At 35.7% G+C, this 10,761-nt stretch overlaps 1 pseudogene; it reads right to left on the reverse strand.

Annotated features, from left to right (window-relative positions):
- Nucleotides 1–1,353: 1,353 nt before the first annotated feature.
- LOC148841653 (uncharacterized) lies at nucleotides 1,354–2,437 on the reverse strand (annotated as a pseudogene).
- Between the last annotated feature and the right edge of the window lie 8,324 nt (nucleotides 2,438–10,761).

Genomic DNA, 10,761 nt, shown 5'->3' on the forward strand with positions numbered 1-10,761 from the left:
TTTGCATGCCTATGACTACATTGCAGATTTCCCTTAGGCTGTATTGGTACACGCAACCATTTTTCTTGAGTTCTTAAAACAAATGTACCTCTGTTCTCTAATATCGAAACAGCAGAGAACATGTACAGGAAATCATAATTTTCAGAATTGAAATTCTGCTCATTCAACCTACTCACTTGGTCTTCTATTAAGGAAGTAGGGAGAATAGGAAGTACACATGAAAAAATTAAAGGGTCTGTTTTTCCTTTTTTAAGTTATGCATATGATGTTTCTACACATTGAACAGGTCGTGATTTAGGAAGCAAGAAAGCATTATAACATTTTAACTAATTTTTTTTTTACTAAGTAGTTAATTTTGTTTTACAATTTAACTTAGAACAAACTGAATTTTATGATGGTAACACTGATATATTGTCCTATTAGAAAAAAAAAAGATTTTACAATTTAAAACCAACCTTTTTGTTTCTTCCCCCCAGTTAGCTTCTTTGGCCACCTTGAAGCCTGATCTTACCATATATCAGAAGATATACAGGGTTGGGCCTTGACATAGTGGGATAGGAGACCTCAAAGAAAAGGAACTGTTGTTGAAATTGGTGCTGGTGGATCAGTCGGTGCCACTTTTCTCTCTGGACCAGAATAGCCATTATGCTGAAGGGGTACTTGTTCTTCGAATAAGAACTTAATCAGAGAACCTGTTTACTTGGTCAGTAAATATCCTATTATACTTACTTATAATTTGTCAATTATTTTTTTTAATATTTAGAGAATATTGGAATTTAAAGATGCCCTTAATCAAAAATCACAATTATGTTTTTTATGTGTTTATTTGTTTTATAATACAAATAATTAAAAGGCATTCTGTATAATAGTTCAGATGGGTAGCTGTGTCAGCATGCGTAGGCTGCAAAGGAACAAGTAATAGGTTTATTCCATACTGAAAAGAGAAGAAAGAAAACACAAAGTTTCGGCCATGGAGCCTTCTTCAGGTGTGAGAAAGACAGAGCAGTTAGCAAAGGTAATGTAGCGGGAGAACTGAAGCTGGGAGAGAGGAGGAGCGAGGGGCGGGAGCAGGGGACAGAAAGAGAGGCCAATCAGGAGGTGTGAAATCAGGATAGGTGAAGCGAGGTGTGAAATGAAACCTACAATGAATAGAGAGAATTTTGTAACAAAAGTAGTCTGTTGTTAAGAGAAGGGGGGAGTGTGATTCTAGCTGCAGGATAATTTTGGTTTCTGTAGTCTTTCTGATGTATGAGTTCAGAAAACCGTCTTTGAGAACACAGACGGAGAGATTAGATTGGTCATGGCTGTGAGAGATGAAATGAGAAACAATAGGCTTGGAGAGATCTTTAATCTTCACAGCCCTAACATGTTCTCTGAAGTGGTCTCCGAATCTCTTTCCTGTTTCTCCAATGTAGATGGCTGGGCATTTACTGCAAGAGATACAGTAAATAAGGTTGCTGGAGGTACAAGATGCCATCTGGGTGATCCGGACTTGTCCTGAGGGGCCTTGAATGAGTGTGGTGTTAGATGTGTACTTTCAGGTGATACAGCGAGCTCTGTATCAAGGGAAATTGCCTGGTTGGATGGTTGCTGAGGGTGGTCAAGGGAGCTATGAACAAGAAGGTTACGCAGATTAGGTGGTCGGCGATATGAGATGATGGGGTGGTCAGAAAAGAGGGCCCCAATGGAGGGGTCATCCTGTAGGATGGAAAAGTTGTCATTAATAGTCTTGGGGACAGGAAGTGTGTTGGGGTGGTAGGGTAGCTCCAAAGGAATATGGTTGTTACGACGGGAGATCCTGATTGAGTTGATGGTCCAAGGGGTGTTTTTGGCTTGGGCAAGGGCCCTGTCAATAACATTGCTAGGGTATTCCCTGTTGATGAAAAAGGAGTACATTTTGAGGGCTTGGTTCTGGAAATCGATGTCGTCGCTGCATAATCGTCGTAGCTGAAGGAACTGTGAAAAAGGGAGAGAGTTTTTAGTGTGTTTGCGGTGAAATGAGCTATACAGGAGATAGTTGTGTGATTCTGTGGGTATGTAATAGACCGAAGTAGAGAGTCAGTGTTGCAGAAAGTGCTCAAGCTGGTCGTTAGAGCATGTGGCGGCACCGACGCAGTCATCAATGTATCACTTGTAGAGGTCAGGGACATAGCCAGTGTAGGAAGCAAAGAAGCGTTCTTCTACCCAGCCTACAATAATATTGGCATAGCTGGGTCCCATTCTGGTGCCCATGGCAACTCCACTAACCTGTTGGTAAAAAAGGTTATTGAATGAGAATGCATTCAGTGTGAGAACCAATTCTGCAAGGCGTACCAGGATGTGGGTTGATGGATCACGCACTGTGTGTTTGTCCAGCGTGTGCTTGAGGGCTGTAAGGCCATCATTATTAGGAATGACGATGTAAAGACATGTGATGATCATAGTGAAAATGTAGCATTCAGGCCCTGAAATTGGAAAGAAAGGCCAATCAGGAGGTGCGAAATCTTCTCATAGGAACCCCAGAAAAACTCAATGGCCAACATGAGTGCGCGTGCACCCACACACTCACATACACATATAATAAACATATATAAAGAAAGAGCCTTTATTTGTTCAAATTACCACTGGTGCATTGGCCAGGGATCAAACCCTGGACCTTCTAGCTGGTAGGCAAAAATTGTATCATTGGGGAAAAGTGTCACTAGTTTGGAAAACTTAAATTGAAAACCACAAAAGTTACTTTACCACTATCTACAACAGTTTCGATGAAACTACAAGTGTTTCATTTTCCATTACAATAATGAGAGCAAAATCTAGTTAAAATGAGCATGTCATACTTTTCCAAATAACCACAAGTGACTTAGTTAAAGTTTATGAAGAAAGTGGATACACTACCACTACCAGCTAAATAAATATACACATTCACACATTAATATTGTTAATGATGTTCAAAAACGTATTTTTATTTTCAGTTACCAAAATTTCCCTTTAGTTACATGCTTCCATATTAATATTCCATATTAAGTGGATTTAAAGAAGTAGGACAACAGATTAAATGAAGTTAATGTTTTCACTAACATCTAATGCACCACAAGTGCAACCTATTGATTTTCTTCAGCCATTGAAGATTGTTTGTGCAGTGTACCGCAGCAGAGCAAAGTCATTTTGCCATGGCAATGGTTTTGGATGTGCAATCTAAGAGGTTGTTTTAACATATTATAAAGATAGATACATAATGCATTTTGTACAAATAATTAGAAAATTAACAATTCAGTGACCCAAATCAGAGTTTTGATATCATTTTTAGGCCTTATTCTTATTTAGTCCATTTCGAAAATCTGTCTGTAAATGTACAAAATGCAACCCTAATACTAAAGTTGGGTTACACTCTACTGTATGTAAGTTCATTGCAATAAGTTTAAGAAGGTTAATTTCATCATGCTCTCCTGGGTTTCTCCTAGTTTGAATGAATTCTTAAATCAAAAGGTGTCTGCTAGCTCAGATCATTGAAAATGTTTCTGAAGTGTGATGTAAAACCAGTTCACTGTGATAGTATAATTAACTGTTGTCAGATTGAAGGTAATTAAGAAATTTGATTGTGTCTAACAGTTTTTTTCATGGCTGTTCCCAGGACAATCAGGAAAACAAGATTACTTTTTTAAGTGATGTGTTCAGTAGAAACATCTTAATGTCAGAACAAATAAATGGAGTTTTGGCTTTCTTAAAACCATAGTTGTAGGTTTTCTCTTTCAGACACTCTCTAGCTTTAAAGACAGCTACAATCACATATACAGTACCACTGAAACCCATGAAAGCCTTTGACAATGTGCTATAACTACACCATTTGTCAGTCATTTCTGCCTCTTGACAACTGAAAAAGTCAATAACATCTGATGTAAAATCTAACAGTGCAGACAAATCATACGAGGCTGAAAACCAACAATTAATGTGCTTGATTGAATGTTTAAAATGTTTTGTTTGTTGTGAATAAAATGTAAATCTTCCACAATCGTCTACTTTACACTATGCATTGGTTTCAAATGAGTTATCTCTTCTGAAATATTTAATCAATAAAAGGTTATCACTTAACCAGAAATACCTAGTTTAACATGCAGTTAAGGAAACCTGTTAAGATCCAATTTGTTAAAAAACTTAGTTTTTATAACAACAAATATATTTTCTAAGTATGTTGTGAATGTAGACGTATTTAGAAAAACACACAACAGGGAATTACAATGCCTAATCAAAAGCCTTGGGACATTCATTGCATTCAATGTCAAATCAGATCTAAACTATAAATCCTAAGTAGTTAATCAAAGAAGTACAATTAAAATATAAATATGGCAAAGTTTAGTTTTAAACTAAATGTCTTAAATTTCATCTTTACTTCAAGCAAAAAATGAGCTTAAGAAATGGGGACTTTGATCTTTGTATTAAAGTTCAGTGTCTTAGAACTTTCTTTTTATTTTCCTATGGTACAGACTATTCATCTTTCCATTTTAAATAGTGTTAGTATTTCCGGATTTTCACACTAGGTTCTGAAGCCAATCATATCACATCCTACTAGCCTGGCACATCAAAACTTGTAATAAAAAAGGGCAAACCTCAGTTACTTCACTCAGATGAGCATGACAACAGGATCTTAGCCCTTGATTTGTCATGCTCATCTGCAGAAATTGTCTTTGATTTATTTTAATGAATTTACCACTCAGAGGTAACTTTTCTCCCACTGCAAATTCTTGTTTTCCATGCCCACATGGTCTACGGTTGCTGTACAAACATGCCAACTGATGTATAAGTTTGTAACATGGTATGTGGTAAACTCTCGTGAAGGATGTAAAAAATTGCAAATGATCAATATTCTCATTTGGCTCCTCTGCCAAATTAATATTTGAGTAAATTATAGAGTTTTGTAATAAACCCACATATATCCGTTATATTGCAAGTAATGTTATCACATAAAAAAATAAAATCTCAATTCAAATAAGTACCTTCTTATTCCACATCTTCTCAGTTTTATGTATGCAGCTATTCTGGATCTCAGTGCTGACCCGAAAACATAGATCCGAGTTAATATTTTGAGATGTAAGAACTTATGATTTTAGTATGCTATCATGTGTGAGAATACTCACATAGAATATATCTTAAACACAACAGATGTAATTACATAATTAATTTAAATAAAAAATGCAGTGAAATTGAAAATGTTGAAAATATTTCATGCTGTACAGTTTAAAAATCTCTTATTTTTAATTGAAAATCCCTTTACAGTGAAATATTGTACTTGGATTAATATTTGCTTTAAAAAAATAATTATTTGAAGTTACAATTTTTAAGACATTTGGAGTAGTTCCCAAATTTTTAGTCCACGTACCACCCCTGATCAAATCAAAGCATCCAAGTACCACCTACAAGTCATCTTCTCATAGGAAACACAGAAAACCTCAAAGACCAACATGACTGTGCACGCACACACACATATACAGTATAATAAAACAGCACTGAGCACTTTCCATTTAATCTCTTTACTGTGCACATTTTAATCCACTTAGTATTGAATATTTATATGGAATTTTACAAACTAAAGGGAATTTTTAGTAGCTGAGCATAAAAAAAGAGGAGCATAACGCATCTGAAGGTCATAAATGATATTAATTTAGGAACATAAACATATTATGTCAACTGTATATTGCTGGTATTGGTAGTTTAAAGAAAAAATACACACCAGTATTCCATTTCTCCCTAAATATTTTAAGCATCAAAGTCTTACATGTGGTTATTTCAGAAACATTTTTGCGTGCTCCTTCTGACCATATTACTGTACGTTTATATACTTTGTGAAAATTGATCATTTTAACCTTTTCTGTGAATACGCTTGTTATCAGAGTAAACAAAAGCATACTTTTAGAATTTGATTAATAGGGAATATAATATGGAATCGCGCATCTAAAGAAATTAATAACGATTAACGTTTACAAAGAATGTGGACCAGGGTAATACTTTGAGTTTACAGCTTGTCCAAGGTCATTCATTATTAATACTATTAGTAATATCTTCGGTAAAAACTTTGATGCATAAGTCTAAAGAGTATACAACTTAAATTCTTAATTGAATAAAGGTTGTCCCTCAGCAGTGATTGGGATTCAAAATTGGGTGTTTTCTGGTGACAGCTCAAATGCTGTACATGAGAGGTTAAGCTTTATTAGCTCCACCTGCCGGTTTTACAAGGTGATTCTGGATACTATTAGCATAATCCAATTTGCATATGGTATATAGTGGTATATTGCGACACGCCCATCGCATTGTACCGCAGCGTACCCTGCTCGTTTTGAATGGCTGCATCTCTACTGTATATCAGCCAGGTGGGCTAATTTTACCAGCCACACTGGGTCATCAAATAAACTTTCCAAGGGAGATTGCGGGTCATGCAAAAACATCTGTACCTCAGAGTGGAATTCAAAGAGCCTCGTGAGCACTTTGCCCCTTGATAACCATCTTACTACAGTGTGTAACAAAAGCTGTACATGTTCACTGCCAATTTCATTACAAAGCACACTGAACAGATGTGAATTTATTGGTTGAGCCTTGAAAGAATTCACAACTTTGATGGCAGAGTCTAGCACAGATTTTAAATCCTCAGACATTTTCTTGGCTGCCAAGGTCTCGCGGTAGATGCTGCAGTGGTCCACCTCATATCTGGAGATACCTCTCTAATTCGTGCAGCTACACCACTGTGTTTGTCTGTCATCGCTGTAGCACCGTCTGCACAAGCTCCAATGCATTTTTTCCAGTCAATGCCATTCAGAAGCTGAAACATGCTCTCCTGTAGTTCTTGTTGGTAGTGGCTTGCAGAAAAGAAAGTCCTCAAGGGACATGCCCTCAAACTCATATCTAATGTAAACGAGCAAACAACATCTAGACTCATCTAATTGCAGTGAAAATCATCTACTCATCTTAATGCACTCTGTCGGTGTACTTTTGACATCATCTGCCATATCAGTTATTCTACGAGTGACTGTGTCATTCGACAGGGCCACCAGGTTGAACTGTTTAACAGCTTTTTCTCCACACATAGTGCATGTCAGCTCTTTAGCCAATGGTAAATAAAGTTCTTCACCAACAGTGTGGGGCTTACCTGCTTTAGCAATATGCAAGCTTGCATGGTAAGATGGATCTTGGGCTTTGGAAACTGGAGTGACCTTTAAGTAAAGTGCCTCCTCTGATGCGCTGTCTTCATGCTTTCATTGCCGAGAATCTCACAGCCAACAACACACTGTGGTCTTGGCTCTTTCTCAGTCCTGGTGTAAGTAAATCCCAAATTTAGATCATTTGGATCATACCGCCTTGTAGCTATTTTCCAATGCTTGCTTACAGGTTCAGCAGTAAAGCTAGTGTCTGTGGCCGATGTATAATCTTCCTCATTCTCAACAGGTGTGTGTGATCTATCGGAGCTGGCATAATTAGTCTATTCCTTTCAGCCATGACATAATACTTGATTTTTGCAAGGTATTCAGTTAGATCAATTGTTCTGTTGGTGAATGTGGCACTGTTGGAGAAATTGTTCCTTGTTTTCCCTTAAAAGGCAGTCAGGAGTCCTTTTAGAAGTTACACATTTTTATTTCATGCGCATGGAAGCGAAACAGAGATGTTCAGTGTATTTTTCTCAAACTAACCCAGAACAGTCCTTAAATATTTTTCTGTTATCTATCAACATGCTTTCCTGTGCCTACAAGATTGGCAGTGTTCCAAAATCACGCACATTCTCCTACCTCCCTATTTTCTGGAGATAACTTGTTTTACATACAATTGGTCATTTATGTTCGTAGCACGCATTCATATACAATGGTATAGAATTACACAAGTGGTACGCGTACCACAGTTTCACACAGATTTACAATACTGTAAATCCACGCAATTTGGAAGCACCAATGGTTTTTAAGACTTGGCTATCCAGCAATAACTGATACTATTCAGGAAAAGCTAATGAATGTATACTGTATGTGCTTCTCTGTTACCACCTTTCATAATTTGGCAAGTTGCACATTCTATATTATATGATAGCAAAGTCGGTGCTGATTGGAGGAGCAGGATGTTACTGATTTTACTGCAAACCTGGTAACAAGAGCTGCTGGTTATCAAAAGGTGAGATAATTTCAATTCTGGATAATTGTGGATAAACCATTTAACATATTGTATTTTACTACCATTTGTTTTATCTAACAAATACTTACAACTCCATAGGTTTATGGACATAGTGTTGATAGTGTTTCTTTAGTGCAATTTAGATAGATATTTTTCTTTTAATTTACTGTATATATAATTTTCAAAATGATTTTATTATTTAGTATGTCTCCTTATCCTTACATTAAGCTCTTATAATAGTTGTAAAAAGATTACTGAAATCCTTGGCAGAGTTTTAGCAATATGCATCACATAAATGGGATTACCAAAGGCATAATAGTTAACATGTCTACTACACTAAAAAAGCATAAAATTCCCTTAGAAGATCACAACATTCCCAATATAAGACCCCCTACATAATAATGCAGTCCCAGTCTTAGAATAAGCTGTTCTCAGGCTTGTTAAATGTCTGCTTTGACTCCTTGGAACGCGATAGTGGCAGGCCAGATAAAAAAAGGGCTTTATTACAGCTGATCTGCTGCTAAAATAGATTTTGTTTGGTACTACTAGTGGCTTGACCTTAATTTCTGAGTGCTTTTCTTTTTTGTGAAATGAAAAGGCATAAAATAAGGTCTCTTGGACTATACAGTATATCTACTGGTCATCATGTGTTTTTGTAAATTCAGACCATAGTGGTTGTAGTAGAGCCTTTTTAAAAAGATATTTTCAAGAACATGAACAGTATATTTTATCAATATTAAGATGTTAAATTGATCACATTTATTTAGCTGTCTAGGAAAGCCACAGAACGTTAAAAACAGTCATGACATTTTTCAAACTTAAGACACACATCCAGCCAAAATATCCCTATACTGAAGTGGAAATGTCAACTGGAATACATCAGATGAGTAGCATTGTCTTAATGGATAAAAAGCAAGGTTGTCGTGGATTAAATGTACCTGCAGAACATTCCTGTAACTCCTGTCCTGTGTTTTATAACTAATGTACTATGGTCTTAAACATGAAGGAATGGTTAAAGGGGAACAGCAACGCTATTTTTATATTTTGGAGTTAGAATGAATCAGCATTGATGAGTTCATTTTAAACCACAATAAAAGTAAAATTTACACAGCAACTTGTAAAACCTCCAATTTACTCCCCAAAATAGACAACATTTCCAAGAATGTACAGAATGAGGCCACTTCCAGTGCCTTATTATATTGTAAACAATGATACTACTTACTTGTAAACTCTACTCATACATTGCATTACATTAGTCACTACAGTGACTAGTGAGCAGGAAGGGCCATATCACGTCACAATTCATGGGAACTCAAATGTGAGTTTGTGACAACATGACAACTTACAATAATTTCACAATGTTCACGATTTTGTGGTTAATTTTAAATTTGTAATTTTTTTTCTATAAGGTCAATACATTTATTTTGGTACCAAGATTTAATAACCCTTAAGGGTCTTGACTAGAAAGCAGTAGAGTCAAATCTTTGGTAGAATTCCAATGTTGTACCCTTGAGTAAGATGTTTAATTTAATAACTTTAGAATAAAAGAAGGTATTTTATATGAAAATCTATCCTTAATTTGCTAAGAAATAAAGGGCGTGGACATTTAAGATAATGTATGGAAGAAAAGAAAATCTGAATGTGGTACTTGTATGAGTATTACCTGTCCAAAACTTAAAACTGACAAAAACGTGTTTTAATAAATTTGCTTTAAAACTAAAAGAGGAATCCAAATAACCCAAATCTTGATAGACTATTTCAAATGCATATTCCTTACAGACCATTTATTTTGTTTTCATGCATCAAAAGGCTAAAAGGTTGTTGATATGGTAGGAATACAGAACTGGATTAAACCCCATGTATAAAAAGACAATTAAACCTGTCACATTTGATTGTATAAAAGATGTCTTATTTCTTGGTGGAGAAGCATTTTCAAAACTAATTTGAATAAAGATGACACAGAGAAGCATACAGTATATAAAGGTTCTCAAGCTTTAGTGATACCCACATGATAGTTCATCATTTTGCAGTGTTAATTCATATTTGTTGAAAGAAGTATTTTTCTTAGCCCACTGAAAATATAATCCAGTATAGATAATGTAGTTTATCAATTTTATTATTTATAACTTGGTATTGGTTGATACTGATTTAACCATTGTTCGAAATTGGATGCTAAAAACACAATATCGCTGGCAATAGAGATTTAGCAATAGGTTCTACAATAAGCAAACTAAACAATACAATTACCAGAAAGGAATCCACCCCAAAATGTAAATTTGCTAGAAAACTATCAGACACAAGACCCTTCACAAAAATAACCAGACATTTTGTTTTGTTATTTTATTTTTAACTCCAAACTAAGTCTTGAGCCTTGGACAATTTCTATCACTATGTTTTGTAGCCTTTGCAGTTTTATTTCCCATGGGTTCAAATATAAAAACAATATATGAGCTATCTTCCTGTCTTCATGACTTCACATGTATTTTGAATTATTTGGTTAAACCAGACTGCTTCAAAAGACAGCATGCATGTGATCTCTGTTTTTGAATGCTTGCTTTGACTAAGGGTAATGAGGATCAGTAGGATTTGATACCTGTGTTTCACAATCTCCATAGATATCGTATGCAATGACACTAGTTA

The sequence above is a fragment of the Atractosteus spatula genome, chromosome 1 (assembly GCF_055471065.1).
Source record: "Atractosteus spatula isolate fAtrSpa1 chromosome 1, fAtrSpa1.hap1, whole genome shotgun sequence".
In the NCBI taxonomy this organism is placed as follows: domain Eukaryota; kingdom Metazoa; phylum Chordata; class Actinopteri; order Semionotiformes; family Lepisosteidae; genus Atractosteus; species Atractosteus spatula.